Source organism: Astyanax mexicanus, chromosome 13 (assembly GCF_023375975.1).
Source record: "Astyanax mexicanus isolate ESR-SI-001 chromosome 13, AstMex3_surface, whole genome shotgun sequence".
NCBI lineage: Eukaryota > Metazoa > Chordata > Actinopteri > Characiformes > Acestrorhamphidae > Astyanax > Astyanax mexicanus.
The window spans coordinates 6,537,427-6,555,523 of NC_064420.1; the positions used below are offsets into that span (position 1 = coordinate 6,537,427).

General features: G+C 38.7%; 1 protein-coding gene across 1 annotated transcript in view; it reads left to right on the forward strand.

The window, feature by feature from the left end:
• The first annotated feature begins 872 nt into the window (after window positions 1-872).
• Window positions 873-18,097, forward strand: part of plxna1a (plexin A1a) — a 208,318-nt gene continuing 191,093 nt past the window's right edge. Inside the window, exon 1 of the mRNA XM_022677283.2 lies at window positions 873-1,019. The gene's annotated coding sequence lies outside the window, so the exon portion shown is untranslated. The remainder of the gene's footprint in view (window positions 1,020-18,097) is intronic.

Here is an 18,097-nt window from a genome sequence, read left to right on the forward strand (position 1 = left end):
ATTGGGTTGATTTTCCAAAATAAGTAGTCTAAACATCTGAAATAATATAAATAATATGATATTCAAACTTTTGATAATACTTGTACTTTTACTTTTAGTGCTTGACTAGAACTTTTTACAATTAACTACTAGCAATACTTAAGTACACAGAATGTTGAATACTTTAGTACTTCTATTATGATGCTTAAATAACACTTCAACTTCTACTCACTTTTTTTAATAAAGTACATTATACATGTCTGGGAATGAGTGCCAGTAACAGGAGAGAGTTCCAGTAACAGGAATGAGTAGAGCGCCCTGGTTTATTGATGTATTAATGTAAATATTAGTTCATGTAAACCACTTTTTTCCGATTTGTTTAATAAACTGCATGATAATACATTTGATCAACTTCAGGCATGGCTCTTCTTGAGAAGATATAATTAGTTTAGCATATTTTAGAAAAATACAAAGTGCATGCATATATCGTGTTTTTTGTCATTAATATAAATTATTTGAACATGCAGATAACCATTTCTTTAATTTAATTAAATAAATGAGTTAGTGGGCTTGCTTTTAAACATGCTTTTTAAATGTCACATGAGTTTTACTAACAGGACTGAGAAAAAATGGAAGTAAAGCTGCCTGAGATTGACCAGTACATGTTTTGAATAGTTAAATATATATGTTATTAGATTCAGAGATTAAAAAAGATAATAAAAAAGTAAAGTCCTGCTCTACAGTACAGTGTAAGCGCTGTAATAAACACGCAGCGCGGGTTATAGCGGGGCCGGTGGCGCCCCCTACAGTCCGCACGCGTGCAGGAGGCTGCGCAGTCCGCGCGCTCAGATCGAGGCTGCGGCTGCGTGTCTGCAGGACGGCGCTGCGCCTCATTCAGCCAGTGCTCCCAGTGCGCGCGGGGAGAGCGCGGGAGCGGGAGCGGGACCGGAGGCGGCGCTGCGGGGACAGTACGCGGAGCGGGCCGGGACTGTGAGCATGGGGAGGATAGCGGATCGGACCGGACCGGACTGACCGGGCGCGTGAGTACCCCGCGGGTCCGCGGTTCTGAATTAAGCTGCGGGGATGATCCAGAACGTCCGTCCTGCTCTGTGATCCCGCGCGCGCTCGCTCGCTCGCGTCTGATTTACCTGGAGAGCGCGCGCTGGGGCTGTCTGTGTTCAACACGGCAGCTCGCGCCTCATTAACTGACGCATCGCACGCGCGGAGAGCGGGGTCCAGACTGAGCTGAGCGCAAACTTACGCGGACTACAACTACACACACGCACACTGCTCATCATTACCACCAGTACATGCATGCATGCGCGCGCTTGTGTTTGAGTGTGTGTGTGTGTGTGTTTGTGTAAGAGTGTGAGTTAGTGTATGTGTGGGGCAGAGTGTGAGTTAGTGAATGTGTGTGTATGTTTGTGTGTGAGAGAGGTTGTGAGGGCGTGTATGTGAGCATGTTTGTGTGTGTCTATGTGTTTGTGCGCGTGTGAGCGTGTGGGTGAGTTTGTGTCTAAGTGGGTGTGTGTGTCAAATGTAATTTATGTACGTATATGAGATACATGGTCATATAAACTAAAAACATATATGTATAAAAATATGTACAATATATTTATATAATACCTCTTCAAACCCTAAGAAAAAAGAAGAGGTGTTGTGCCGAAATCCGACTCCCCTTGATGTGCAGGCGCATCATTCAGCAGCATGGGAACAACAGATTCCGCTGGTGATTTCTGTATCTGCTGTAACTGTAGATTCACCCTTACTTATAAACAAAGATATAAGTAATCTGTTAAACTCCTTATGCTCGGGACTCGAACAGAGACAGATTCTGGCAGGGAAGAAGAATTTAGCACAACACCTGGAAAAGCACCAATCAGATTTTGAAGTATTGGGAGACTCCACCCATGTAGGTGATGATGATGGTTCATGCCAAGGTTCATATCCTTGTTATTTTGTGTATATTTGGTCCGGTAAGTTTTGGTTTCACACTTTAGTGTTGAGAGCTACGTGGGCGGAGTCTCTCTATATTTAATATTAATTATATTTAATTGGTTTGTAGAATATTAGTTATGATTTTGGAGAGTTGCTTTGTCAGGTGTTGTGCTGAATTCCAGCTCTTTGTCAGAATATGACTCCCCTTCACGTACATGCCCAACCCCCATCAGAATAAGTGTAAAAATTATCCTTAGATTCCTTTTATATTTATAAAGGAAGACTAACTGGACTAAATGTACACATGAAACTCTGGTCTGGGCGTTTTTTTTTTCAGGTGATAAAACACCATTAACCCAGCACTGCAGTCTCAGAGCATCTGACTGGATAAATAACTTCCTAGGGCTAAAAGCTTAACGAGTCTGCACACACTAATACACAATGAATTAAATATATGGCTGGAAGAGCTAAAGCATCAACAGTCATAAAATACGAGTAGCAAAGCGGCCAGGACCCAATCAGTAACAAGGTCGGATAGAAGAGAGAAGAGAAGGCTTTGGAATGACGTCCTTATCGACACTGAAATTTAATATTTGTAATATATATGGAAAATATTTGTAGGTATATGTTTGAGTTAAATGAACATTGTTGTTGTATTCTATAAACTACTATAACTAAAACATTTCTCCCAAATTCAAAAAAAAAAAAAATGTGATTTAGAGCAAAAATCACAGCTTTCATGCATCTTGACGTTCTCTCCACCAGTCTTTCACACTGCTTTTGAGTGACCTTATGCCAGTTCCAGCCCAACAGTCACACAGTTCAGCTTTGTTTGATGGCTTGTGACCATCCATCTTCCTCTTGATTATATTCCAGAAGTTTTTCATGGGGTTCAGGTCTAGAAAAATTGGGCTGGTCATGACAGGGTCTTGATCTGGTGGTCCTTCATCCACGCCTTGATTGATCTAGCTGTGTGGCATTAGAGTAGGGGAACGATGCCAGAACAGAAAGAATCGAGTTTTATGAAGCTTGATTCATGTGTCCCTCACTAAGAGGTATCTCTGCCCGATTCCAGTCTTTCCCGAAGCATCCCCAGATCATCACCGATCCTCCATCATATTTCACAGTGTGACCAAGACACTGTGGCTTGCAAGACTCAATTGGACTCATCAGAGAGGATGATCTTATACTCCAGTCCTCTATGGTCCAATCCTTCTCCAGTCAATCTCCAGACCTGAATCCCTTTGAAAACCTCTGGAATGTAATCAAGAGGAAGATGGATGGTCATCAGCCATCAAACCAAGCTGAAATGCAGTGTGTAAGACTGGTGGAAGAGAGCACAGTTAGCCTTGCTCTCCCATAGGGTGATGTCATTCAGCGCAAGGCTGCATCTGTGAGCTGATATATCGGAACCGAGTCACTGTGCTTTCCTCCAAACGCGCTATGATGCTATTTAGCTATGCTGCATGAGCAGCAGTTAGAAAAGAGGCTTCACGTCTTCAAGTCTGACTTCACATGTATCGGAGGAGGCATGTGCTAGTGTTCACCCTCCTGGTGTTGGGGCATCACTAGTGATGGGGGAGTCCTAATGAGTTGGTTGGGTAATAGGTTTAGTAAAGTAGGAAGGAAATGGGATAAAAATGAGGAATTAAATAAATTAGAAGTGCTGACCTTTTTTTGGTTGTTTTAATAAACTTTCATGTATGAATTAAATATATATGTCTTAACATACAGCTCTGGAAAAAAAGATAAAGGACCACTTACAAATTATGAGTTTCTTTGATTTGAAGGCATAAAGTTATCCAAAAGCAGTGTGTAAGACTGGTGGAGGAGAACCTGATGTCAAGACGCATGAAAACTGATTAAAAACCAGGGTTATTCCACCAAATATTGATTTCTGAATTCTTAAAACTTTATGAATATGAACTTTGATGTCTGAAAGCACTGCGTCTTTTTTGTTATTTCAGCCATTTCTGATTTTCTTCAAATAAATGCTGTAAATGACAATATTTTTATTCGGAATTTTGGAGAAATCTTGTCTGTAGTTTATAGAATAAAACAACAATGTTCATTTTATTTAAACATATAATCATAAATAGCAAAATCAGAGAAACTGATTCAGAAACTGAAGTGGTCTCTTAATTTGTTCCAGAGCTGTATATGAATTCAACATATTACCGTATGTAAAATATAATATATATGCTTTTTGTAAGCTGATGGTTACAGTCAGACTCCATTATTCTTACCTGAGGACAGAATAGGCTGTTATTTAGCACTAAGACGTGTGTTGATTGGCTCGTGGTGGTTTGGCTGAGCAGTGAGTTTTGGTCATATCGCTCAGCCCCAGATGAACCCACTCTGTATCAGAATGAATCTTCACTTCAGGTGTGTGATCTGTTCACCCTGCTGCTGCTGCTGCTGTGATTTACACACACCTGAAAAGCCCCTGACTCTCTCACCTCTTTAACAGCCGCGTGGAGGCCGGCCGGTCACGCTCCCCAGGCAGCCGCTCACTCACAGCAGCCTCACGCTTAGAAACCAGCTACAGAAAGAGAGAAGATAACAGTACGCATCTGTATTAGACATTCATTCTTTTTTTATTAATACAATAGTAATTACATGATACACAACAGATTAAATGAAAAGTTAACATCAAAGTAACGATTGAAAGAAATATAGGGCCCTATGAAACACATATGGAAATACAAAATTGAGGAATAAAAGTGGAATTCGTTATCATTTTTGAATATCTTGAATGATATTATACCCTTAAATATCGTGCCATATCACCCAAGCTGAACTGCTTGAATTTTTGCACCAGGAGTAAAGGCATAAAGTTATCCAAAAGCAGTGTGTAGGACTGGTGGAGGAGAACTCTTTGCATTATTTGAGGTCTGAAAGCTGCGCATCTTTTTTGTTTTTCTTATTTTCTAATATAAAAAATATTTCTATATTTCTTTTTTTATATATATAAAAAAATACATATGGAAATACAAAAAAAATTGAGGAAAAAAATCAGGGTCACCAGGGAACTATTTTTTTTACTGTTTTTAGCAACAACAAAAAAATCACATTGTTCTCATTTCCCTTCATATATCTACTAGAGACAGATTATATCCGTCCAGTATCATTTATTTTACTTTAATCCTGAATATATTTTGAGATATATGGAGTGCATTATTATTATTACTATCATACAATTCTGGATAATTTACTTCTGTTACAAATCTGATCAAATTACTGTATTTTTTTAAACATCTCAGTTAGGGGTGCGCCATATCATATAGTATGCAATAATACAAATTTAATTTTGGTGCATTCTTGAAAAACGTATTTATTAATGTTCAGTGTTTTGTCATATTGGCAAGAGTATCGTAAATCACGAAAAATACCATGAAATATCGTGATATTAATTTAGGGACATATCGCCCAGTCCTACACGTTAATACAGAGAATAAGGAAATGATAAAAAATATTTAAAAAATAAAAAAAAACAAACATCAAACACATATCATATCAAACAGCATTAGCAATTATTTCATCTCACAAACAGTTAGCATCGCCAGTTAGCTGAGAGCATTTTAAGCATTTTAATCAGGGCTGGTATATTTTATTATTACAGAGCAACATATTTTAGCTATTAATGTAAAACATACAGTATATTAAGAGAGTATTTCATCGCTGTCCAATGAAAAACAAGTATCTCCAAAACAGCATCTTTACAGGAAAGAGAAAAAACCTTCTAAACTTTCAATAAAAACAATAAAAATTCTTTCAGGTAATTTTAAAGAATTTCTATTGGTCTGTTCATCAAGAAATTTTGTCACAGTCTAAGGGCCAGTTTTTCATTGGACAGCGGCAATTTACTTTTTAAGTGTATTTACTCTTTTTTTTACTCCTTTTTTTCTGTTATTGAATTATGTTTATTACAGGGAGATTTTAGGTCTGTACCAAATTCTGTGATATTGAATGTGATTAATCAAGGTTAATTAATAACAGGGAGTGTAATTAATTTTTAATTACCAGACATGAGTATTAAAAAAACTAAAAATCCAAAATTTGATAAAAAATATATATATAAAAAACAAAACCTGAAAAAAAAAAAATAATTATAATTTCATAGTGTGTTTAAAATCAGTCTTTTTTCTCTGTTCCTGTAGTAGAACACTGAAAGACTAAAAGACTGGAAGCTGTTTGATTTAGTTTAGTACACGAGAAAAAAAAACAATTTCATTTATGATCCCAGAGCATCTCTTTATTTCAGTCCTTCAGAGACGTCTTGTGTTTTGAAGCTGTCAGTATCAGATCTGTGAGAAAGATAATTAAATTTTCTCACTCTGTATCTCTCTCTCTCTCTCTCTCTGTATTTCTCTCTCTCAGTTGTCTGATCATTACTCACAAAGACAAACATAATCTAAATGATTCTAATCAATTGTAAAAAAAAATCTATAAATAAATAAAATCAACATCCTGTAGTTAAATTAGTCTTGCTCATATGGGTTATACTGTAATATATTTGTACTTTCCCCCCTTAAAATATACTACCTTAAGTGTAATCACGTAACCCCACCCTAAAAGATCTGAGGCCCTATTTTAGTGAACTATACATAAGGCGTTAACTGTGCTATGAGTAGCTTGATTTAGGGTGTGTCAGTCTGTCTTTGCTATCATAACAACTGGAAAAGTACAAAAAACAAGCAAAAGGCATGTATTAATATCATCACTAATAATCACGGGTGAGTTTTGGGCGTAACGTAAAATAAACCAATCAGCTTGTCACTTGTCATTACCTTTAAGAGTCAGATGTGCTCTATAATAATTTTATTTCTATTTTTTCCCCATTTTCTCCCCAATTTACACGGCCAATTACCCAACCCACTCATTAGGACTCCCCCTATCACTAGTGATGCCCCAAAACACATCAGCTCACAGACGCCCTGTGCTGCAGATATCACCATAGGAGTGATGTGGGGAGAGAGCGCCATCTACCCACCCGGAGGAAGCAGAGCCAATTGTGCTCCCTCTGAGCGCCGGCAGCTTGATGGCAAGGCTGCATGAGCGGGGGTTCAAACCTGCGACCTCCTGCTCATAGTGGCAGCGCTTTAGACCACTGGACCACTTGGCGCTTGGTGGACTGCTATTTTAATGGCGCAGAGCTTCTGCTCTTTGCTCGGTACGGGAACTGTAATGTTATTTTATTTAGTATTCTGTTTATACAAATACTATGTTACCTTACTTAGGTAGATATGTTGGTTATCTATACTTTACTGAAGTATATATATTTTTTAGTCACGCCACACTCCAGCAAGAACATTACTTTTACTTTTACTTCTACCTTACATTACTTTTACTTTTATACTTTAAGTAGTTTTAAATCCAGTACTTTTACACTTTTACTTAAAGAGTAAAAAGCTTAAGTTGATACTTCAGGTTCTATAGAAGTATTTTAAACTCTAGTATTTATACTCCTACCTATCCTTTGCTTTTTCACAATAAAATTAGATTTTTGGGGGGGGGGGGGGGGGGGGGGTCCAGACCAGTGTTCATTTGTTGAGTATCTCTATCCTACAGAAAACTCTGCTCTCTTTTTCCAGGAAAGAATATCTTCTCTCTTCACTCTTATCATTTCTTTAATCTGATCAGTGCTGCTCGCCATCGGCTAGCGGAGCAGTTCTTTACTGCTGTGATTTAAAGAGTTTTTTTTTTCTGGAGCACTTTCCACTGATCCAGGACAGCCCTGTCCCACTTATTACAGTTCTGAGTGTTACAGAATGTGCGGAATGTGAAGTATTAGTGGGAAAGGGTTTGTGTGGCTGTCAAATCATGCAATGCATTTTTTTTTTTTTTTTTACTAAACCACCCGTTTCACCCGTTTTATATTTAAAAACTGCATCACAGTAAAATCTACAGTGATAAAATCTTAGTGTAAACATATTTTAAAGGCACACTAGGTAGGATTGAACTTTTTAAAGAAGTGAAATTACAGCTTGAAACTCACTGCAGCGCTCTGTACATTTTCCTAGGCGGCCGCTCTTTCGAGAACTGCGCCTCTTTCGAGAACTGCGACCTGCTTTCCGACCTGTATGTAGTTCTAACACTCATTAGGACTCCCCCTATCACTAGTGATGCCCCAAAACACATCAGCTCACAGACGCCCTGTGCTGCAGATATCACCATAGGAGTGATGTGGGGAGAGAGCGCCATCTACCCACCCGGAGGAAGCAGAGCCAATTGTGCTCCCTCTGAGCGCCGGCAGCTTGATGGCAAGGCTGCATGAGCGGGGGTTCAAACCTGCGACCTCCTGCTCATAGTGGCAGCGCTTTAGACCACTGGACCACTTGGCGCTTGGTGGACTGCTATTTTAATGGCGCAGAGCTTCTGCTCTTTGCTCGGTACGGGAACTGTAATGTTATTTTATTTAGTATTCTGTTTATACAAATACTATGTTACCTTACTTAGGTAGATATGTTGGTTATCTATACTTTACTGAAGTATATATATTTTTTAGTCACGCCACACTCCAGCAAGAACATTACTTTTACTTTTACTTCTACCTTACATTACTTTTACTTTTATACTTTAAGTAGTTTTAAATCCAGTACTTTTACACTTTTACTTAAAGAGTAAAAAGCTTAAGTTGATACTTCAGGTTCTATAGAAGTATTTTAAACTCTAGTATTTATACTCCTACCTATCCTTTGCTTTTTCACAATAAAATTAGATTTTTGGGGGGGGGGGGGGGGGGGGGGTCCAGACCAGTGTTCATTTGTTGAGTATCTCTATCCTACAGAAAACTCTGCTCTCTTTTTCCAGGAAAGAATATCTTCTCTCTTCACTCTTATCATTTCTTTAATCTGATCAGTGCTGCTCGCCATCGGCTAGCGGAGCAGTTCTTTACTGCTGTGATTTAAAGAGTTTTTTTTTTCTGGAGCACTTTCCACTGATCCAGGACAGCCCTGTCCCACTTATTACAGTTCTGAGTGTTACAGAATGTGCGGAATGTGAAGTATTAGTGGGAAAGGGTTTGTGTGGCTGTCAAATCATGCAATGCATTTTTTTTTTTTTTTTTTACTAAACCACCCGTTTCACCCGTTTTATATTTAAAAACTGCATCACAGTAAAATCTACAGTGATAAAATCTTAGTGTAAACATATTTTAAAGGCACACTAGGTAGGATTGAACTTTTTAAAGAAGTGAAATTACAGCTTGAAACTCACTGCAGCGCTCTGTACATTTTCCTAGGGGGCCGCTCTTTCGAGAACTGCGCCTCGTTCGAGAACTGCGACCTGCTTTCCGACCTGTATGTAGTTCTAACACTTCTACAAGGACTACAAAAACAAACTATTTGGAGTTGGTTAATTCTTTACAGAAGCTAACTAATCGTGATGGGCACAGTAGCTCTTTTAGAATCTGTTTACTAAAAAGATTTGATCAAAAGATTTGTTCATTTGCACAAATCTTTTGTACTGTTCGTCTGTGCTGTACCGGAGAAGCTCCTGTGATTTCAGAGAGTATAATATGGGTTTATGTTGGTGTGGTTGTTAGGGTTGCAGCAGTAAACAAATTTCTACCTTCAATTGAAACTAACTTTAGCAGTTAATTTGACATGATGCGGCTGAAACTGTAAAATATATTGATATATTGTTTCACCCCTACTGAAAACTGTGGTGAAAGTACACAACCTTGTAATAGAAACATCTCTGAATCCTGTCTACAACCATCATGTACTTTACAAGTAAATACTAGAGGCGGGTGAATCGATCCAAATATCGATAATATCGATTGAGCAATACTCTTGTAAAAAGATCGATACTCAAGCTTTTTTCCTCTCCCACACTGTTTTTTGGATATTTTTTAAATTTTATTTAGGAAAAAAACAGAATTGCACTGAAAGGAAAAAAAAAATCCTTATTTTTTAATTGTTTTTTTCTGTCTCGTGAGGGGAGAATTTTAATTTTAATTTTATGTATTGTGGTTTCTCCGTTTCTACCTTTAAAAAAAGGTTTATGATCCTAATGTTAAGGCAAAATTTGTTTTGTTACTGTTCCATTGTTTCTAAACAAAAATGTTGATAGTGATAAACTATTTTGTTGTCACGTACAATGTTTTTTTGTTTTTTTTTCCCATTTTCTCCCCAATTTACACGACCAATTACCCAACCCTCTCATTAGGACTCCCCCTATCACTAGTAATGCCCCAACACACCAATGGGGGGCAAGACTAACACATGCTTCCTCCTCCGATACATGTGAAGTCAGCCACCGCTTCTTTTCGAGCTGCTGCTGATGCAGCATTGCTGAGTAGCATCACAGCGCTAACGCTCGGAGGAAAGCACAGCGACTCGGTTCTGATACATCAGCTCACAGGCGCCCTGTGCTGTGGACATCACCCTAGGAGTGATGTGGGGAGAGAGCGCCATCTACCCACCCGGAGGGAGCAGGGCCAATTTTGCTCCCTCTGAGTGCCGGCAGCTTGATTGCAAAGCTGCATGAGCGGGGGTTCGAACCTGCGACATCCTAGGTCTTTTGGATACTTTGAATCTATGAAGCTTAAATATTAAAAAGTATTAAAAAGTATTAAAAAGTATTAAAAAGTATCGGTATCGATATCGGTATCAATACTCTCCCTGCTTTTACTTGGTATCAGATCGATACCAAAATTCCCAGTATCGCCCACCTCTAGTAAATACACTCAGGGCTGGCTGCTGTCGTAGAGAGCTGGTAGAGTTGTTGTTTTAGAAGCCGCTAACCAACAAATGCACATGCTACTTTCCAAACAAGCGCATATAAAAAGTGCTTTTAAATGCATTAGGAAGCTCTTGTTTATTTAGGGTGCACCGCTGAGACTGAGATAGGAGGTTTTTGCCTCAGGCACTGAGAATGTGACTAACAGGGACGTTCACAGAGTGGTGAGTGTCTTTGAGTGTCTCTCGTTTTTTCCGTACCATGTGACTCGCAGGGCGCTGACGGTACTTTTTAAAATTGTCATTTTAACTCTGGGTTTGTTTGTAAAGCAGTGTGAAGCTGATAATACACTGTTTTCTCTGCAGTTGATGTAATTTATCTTTGATGCTCGGTTGGATGCCGGTGGAACTCTTCTTCGGGCGGCCGTGCCGTGTGTACTGAGCGTGATGTAAATAATGCAGGAGCTCTACAGTGAGATAGTAAGTAAGAGTAAGGGTGTTTTCACGCTTCTCCTGAATAAATGAACCCGCACCAGGACAGACTCTGCTGGGCTCGGCTGGAGGAGGGGTTCATTGTTACTGTTTAAAAAAAAAAAAAGAACCTGGCGATGCAATATGTATCATATTACAGGGGTTACGATTCAGTATATCTCAGTTAGGGCTGCAACTAATGATTATTTTGATAGTCGACTAATCTAATGATTATTTTTTCGATTAGTCGATTAATCAGCGATTATTTCTGCCTTCATTTCTAAAAACGATGGAAACTGCTGAACATGAGATTTAAATGCCATTAAAATGTTTACATCTTGTTTAAATGTGGAATATACGTATATTTAGTGATTAAATATGTCATCTGTTACAGATTGAGTTTAATGTAACCTGTGTGTAATTCGGTGCTGTTAGAAATGAACTAGAAATGAATTAGTCGACAATTAAATTTGTAGTAAAAAAAATCGATTTTAAAAATCGACATTGTTTTATTGATTGATTTTATTGATAATATTGACTAATCGTCGCAGCCCTAATCTCAGTATATGGTGATGCTGTAGACAGGGCAATAGACTGGGATAGTTTAGATCAGATTTAACTGTGGGAACACATATACAGAATACAGTTACAGTTAGAGGTGGACGATATACAGTCATATGAAAAAGTTTGGGCACCCCTATTTATCTTAATCATTTTTAGTTCTAAATATTTGGGTGTTTGCAACAGCCATTTCAGTTTGATATATCTAATAACTGATGAACACAGTAATATTTCAGGATTGAAATGAGGTTTATTGTACTAACAGAAAATGTGCAATATGCATTAAACCAAAATTTGACCAGTGCAAAAGTATGGGCACCCTTATCATTTTATTGATTTGAATACTCCTAACTACTTTTTACTGACTTACTGAAGCACAAAATTGGTTTGGTAACCTCATTGAGCTTCATTGAACTTCATAGCCAGGTGTATCCAATCATGAGAAAAGGTATTTAAGGTGACCAATTGCAAGTTGTTCTCCTATTTGAATCTCCTCTGAAGAGTGGCATCATGGGCTCATCAAAACAACTCTCAAATGATCTAAAAACAAAGATTGTTCAACATAGTTGTTCAGGGGAAGGAGACAAAAAGTTGTCTCAGAGATTTAACCTGTCAGTTTCCACTGTGAGGAACATAGTAAGGAAATGGAAGAGCACAGGGACAGTTCTTGTTAAAGGTCACCTTCCGCAAAAATCCGATTTTTCTTGTTTTTTGTGGAATACAGTAGGTCTCTCCGAGTTGAATGTGTACACCTGCACATTAAACTGTTTTGCAGCCCCCATTGTCTGCAGGAGCTAAGCAAAGAAATCCCCCCTCCCCCCCTCCGAAAAACGGGTGAATTTTGAATTATCTTTCTGCCTACGTAGGCAGAAACTCACAGACCAGCCCACCTTGGCTCGAGAAACTCCCAGAGGCGGAGCTGAAGCGACGCAACATCACCGCTCATCAGTTAGGAGGTGGGAGGCAGTGAGCGGCAGAGCGGTGGAGGGGCGTCGCAGTGCTCCTAGCCAATCAGAGGAGAGATATTTGCATTCTGTTTGCATGTATGAATATTCATGAGCAAAGCTGGAATCCGGTCATTTTGGACACACCCCTAAAACAGTCCATTAAAAAAGAGCTATACAGAGACAACTGAGCACTTTTTTTTTACAAAAACGGCTCACATGTCATTCATTCATACTAGAGACCACAACTAGACATTTTAAAATGAAAGAAAAAACGACGGAAGGTGACCTTTAAGCCCAGAAGTGGCAGGCCAAGAAAAATATCAGAAAGGCAGAGAAGAAGAATGGTGAGAACAGTCAAGAACAGACAATCCACAGACCACCTCCAAAGAGCTGCAGCATCATCTTGCTGCAGATGGCATCACTGTGCATCGGTCAACAATACACAAACAGAGTCAGACAGGCGACTCTGTTTGTGGCGTGCTTTTGCAGAAATGGCTTCTTTCACATCACTCTCCCATACAGCTTCTCCTTGTGCAAAGTGCGCTGTATTGTTGGCCGATGAAAAAAATCAATTTTACACCGGAGTTCTCATTTAATGATATGACTGTTTTTACCCACCTGGTGATTTTTAATATTTTAAGCAAGAAAATATTGTTCTTCATTGTTTTTGCCATTGGAAAAGCTGAAGTCTGTTAACGTTTACGTTTTTTTTTTTTTCCTCGCAGTAATATACAAGGTATGCTACTGGAGTTTGTTTGCTGTATTTCTTAAAATTCAGGCTGTAGTTTATCAGGACTAATTAAATCACACAGATGTTGAAGAGCAGCGAGATGAGCAGCGTATGGGCTTTGTAGTATAATCTATGCGTGGGTGCTGTGATGTTCCCTTCATTCAGCATGGGGGGTGGGGGGCGAGGGGGAGGGGTGCACGATTGTAGTGTTGTAGTGTAGTAATCTCTTAATTGCTACCTCATTAAAAGATCTGAATGAGAGTATTGATCTCTGGGTTAGAGGCAGCGTTGCTGCAATGCATTACACTCTGGACGCTCAGAGAGATACGATTACGTTATTGCATTCACACAGCACGTAATAAACTGGCCCAAATCCAAGTTTTTAAGCTGTTCACACTATATTTTATCTTTTTATTATTAGAAATTCAATATGATTAATAATTGCTAATTTCTGGTTAGCGTGTGTTTGTGTTTCTTAATAAAACTGAAACAAATAGCTCTGCTTTTCATTTCATGGGGAAAATAATCACTTTTACTTTTACTTTACTGCAATAAATGATGCTGGTGTATAAAACATTGGTGTATATAACTCAAAACATTATATAAAGTATATAACTGGAAACTGAAGGGCTGGTGGGCAAGACTAGTACACTAGTGATGAGGAAAAAAGGAAAAGGGAAAAAAATTGGGAGGTGTAGTTTGTCAGGGAGTGATGTATGGGTTTAGAGGCAGTGCAAAAAGGAGAGCTGATTGGCTGATTGGAGATCTCTCTATCTGCAGTGAATGTTCCGGATGATTTTGAGGAGAAAGCAATAAAACATATATATAAAGTATATAACTGGATACTGAAGGGCTGGCGGGCAAGACTACACACTAGTGATGAGAAAAAAATGGAAAAAAAAAAAATTGGGAGGTGTAGTTTTGGAGGGGCACTGAGTGATGTATGGGTTTAGAGGCAGGGCAAAAGGGAGAGCTGATTGGCTGATTTGAGATCTCTCTCTGCAGTGAATGCTCCGGATGATTTTGAGAACACTAGTGATTGGGAAAAACGGAAAAAAAAATTGGGAGGTGTAGTTTGGGAGGGGCACTGAGTGATGTATGGGTTTAGAAGCAGCTGATTGGCTGAGCTACAATACATTTTAGCTATAATTGGAAAATATATGGTTTAGTGCAGAGGCTGATGTGCAGATGTGGCCCACAAGCATCAAACATTTGGCCCATGAAGTTGTTGGACGTTTAATGAATGATAATGGAAAAAAATAAAAAATAAAATGCTCTTCTCTGGTGAGCTTTTGTTTACATTCCTCCCCTGTGTCACTGTAACTCTCAGCATTTCCACTATAGTTTCCACCCTTTCTAATTTTTCCGCCCGTTCTTAGGCTCCTTATCTCCTTATAAGGGCATTTTTTGTCCCAGCCGTGTCCCAATTCACTAGCCAGGGCAGCGGTAGTGTATTGGACCGCGACCATGATGACACTAGGAGCAGTGTGTTTGTTTATTTATTTATTGTTTCCTTTCTTTTTGGGTTTACCTGCTTTGAGATCAACTGTTCTGCAATTGGGTTCAACAACCCTCTGGGCTGGAGAGCTACTAGTCTGTAGCACTCCATCCCAATACACTTCATTTGCCAAAAAGGAATTTAGTTTTTCAAGTTTTTGTGGTTAACCATGTAATGGCTTGGAATATTTTATCCTCTTCAGTAACGCAGATTCTGATAAATATCGTAACAAATTATCTTGTGATTTATATCGAGTGTGGATGACAGTATAAGCAGCCGGACTGCAGCGTGGATGAGGATAGAGACGTAGAGGTGGGCAGCTGTCAGAGCTGAGATCTCTCTCTCTCTCTCTTTCTGCAGAGGGTCTTTTGTGAAGTGCTGCAGATGCCGGTGGCTCTGAAAGCTAAGCAGAACACTCCAGATGATTTTGAGGAGAATGAGTTGTGCCGGGACTTGGCGCGGTGCCAAACACAGTGTACAGATCCCCCATCTCTCTTCAGGACCGACGGCTTCTGCTGGCACAGGCCTGCGGTTTTATGTACAGTGGGGGTGTAATTTATATGGATTAGAGTGTGCGGGTGTGTGTGTGTGGAATGGAGCCTCTGTCTCTTATACAGAACTGCTGTCATTATTATAAGGACATGTACATCTCCAGACATAAAGAACTGTGGAAACAATATGTAGAGAACTGTCATCTGATTTACCCCCACACTAGTGGTGGGCAATATTATATCGCATACACCAGGGGTGTCCAAACTACGGCCCGCGGGCCATTTGCGGCCCGTTTCCCTTTTCGGAGCGGCCCGCGAGGTATTTTAGAAATAGAATGAAAGTTGGCCCGCTGTTAAGCAGGTTTTAATAATGTGAGATTCAAAGTTTGACCACTAGGTGTCAGAAACTGGCCAAAGAGTCTAAAAGCAGAGAGAGTGCGCATTTCTAGCGCAGAAAATCGGGCCAAAGAGTATAAAAGCGGAGAGGGTGCGCATTTCTAGCGCAGAAAAACGGGGCAAAGAGTCTAAAAGCGAAAAGAGTGCGCATTTCTAGCGCAGAAAAACGAGGCCAAAGAGTCTAAAAGCGGAGAGGGTGCGCATTTATAGCGCGGAAAACGGGCCAAAGAGTCTAAAAGCGGAGGGAGTGCACATTTCTAGCGCGGAAAACGGGCCAAAAAGTCTAAAAATTGCAGTGATTAAGGAGTTTAATATTAAGAGACATCATGAAATTAAACATCAATTTTAAAAATCTTAGTTTACACAACACTGTCAAAGATAAAGATAGTAAGTCAAGTAAAATGATCTGTAAATGAAATAATCAGGAAAAAAGTATTAATTAAAGTGGTATATTTCATTATTTGTTTTATTACTGAGTGTGGCCCGTAACTTCAAATATATTTCTCCTTCTGACCCCCCAACAAAAAAAGTTTGGACACCCCTGGCATACAATATATCGTGACACAGAAATATCATGATATTAAAAATCCATATCGTGATAATAGGGCTGTTCTGTCTTAAAAGTAGTCTATTATTTACTCCGAAGTTTCAAGTGTATTTATTGTATAATTGTTTTAGTTCGCAGTTTATATGCATTAAAATATTCTGCAGTATTTTTTGCTGCATTATATTATTTTATGCTATATTATTTATTTTGCCATATTTATTTATTATGATTATTCTGTTATACTATTATACTATATTTCTGAAATTAATTAATTATTTTTCTGTTTTCCTATATCGCCAAGTATATCGTTATCGCGAAAATACCCTGAAATATCGTGATATTATTTTAGAGCCATATCGCCCACCCCTACCCCTAAACAGCAAAACTATTGGACTGTGGAAGGAAACCGGAGCACCTGGTGGAAACCCGCTAGTAGGGGCGTGACGAGATCTTGTGGCACTGCATACCCCCTTTTTAAGTTGTATGTCTGGCTGCATTTTGGCTCCAGTGGAAACAATAAACGGTAACAGAGTGACCAACAAGACACAAACCATATATAAATACTGTAATTAAATCCTACATGTGACTGTTTCATAGGCAGTTGTACTAATCCCTTAGCTCTGTACTGTATTTAAAAACATGTTCTGTCTCTGTTTGCACTTCAAGCATAGTCTTAATATGACTGGTTATGGTTATGAATAGTTAAATTACAAGAGATTTAGGAGACAAAAACAAAAATCATAGTCTTAATATGACTGGTTGTGGTTTGCACTTATTGTTTGCACTATATAAGAGCTAGAAAAGTTTTATTTTTATTTTTTATTTCTATTCTTGTTTCTATTTCAAATAAAAATCAGTGTGTGAGAAAAACCAGTCTGTTAAGTTTGCGTTATATGATTTTGTCCAATAAAACTCATTTAATAATACTCATTTGACTCATTTTTGACTCAGTTTTCTTTAAATTTTTATTTTTAAATCTAGTCTCATCTCGTCATCGTGAACCCAGTATCGTGTCTCGTCTCGTCTCGTCTCGTGATATTAGTGTCTCGTCACACCCCTACCCGCTAGACATTCTAATATGAATAAAAAACGATGAGATTAGACCTTTCATCTACAAATCAGACAAAGTTTTAAAAAATGGAAAACCGCAGAATTTTGGCGTACCGTTTGCACAAAAAAAGAAGTGGCTAAAGAAAGTGTCGATTAAAAGTTCCTTGCCCTTGGCAGTGTGTGTGTGTGTGTGTGTGTGATTGAATGTGCAGGGAGGCGCTCATGGTCATAGATGCATTTGACCATGTGACCAGGTCTGTGTGTAATTGAGTGTGTGAGCCTCTTGAGTTTGGTATTTATGGTGTCTTCTGATACTCCCCCTGTCTCTCTCTCTCACACATACACACACACACACACACACACACACGCACAAACACACACACCATCATTATCACCCCCTGCACTGCACTGTCCACTGTGGGTGGTATTATTTGCCTTCTACGACGCATTCCCGATACACTTTACACTGTGGATTAATCACTACCAATAGTGTAATACTGATATTTCTGATACTATACTGATATATTGATACTATACTGATACTAGAAAAGTATCTAAATTCTTAATCATTATACACAGTACATTTTTGTTTTTGTTCCATTATTTTAACCTAAATCTCACTTTGTCGTCTTCTCAGTTTAATAACTCAAGAATGCCTCAACAAATCAGCGTAAACCATGGATGTGGCTGAAAAGATCTAGAAAAAATCCATGATTATAATATTTTGTCGAAAACAATCAATAATAAACTCTCCTTCAAAGTTACTTTAAAGTAACTCTTTGTTATAATATATAACAAAGTATAA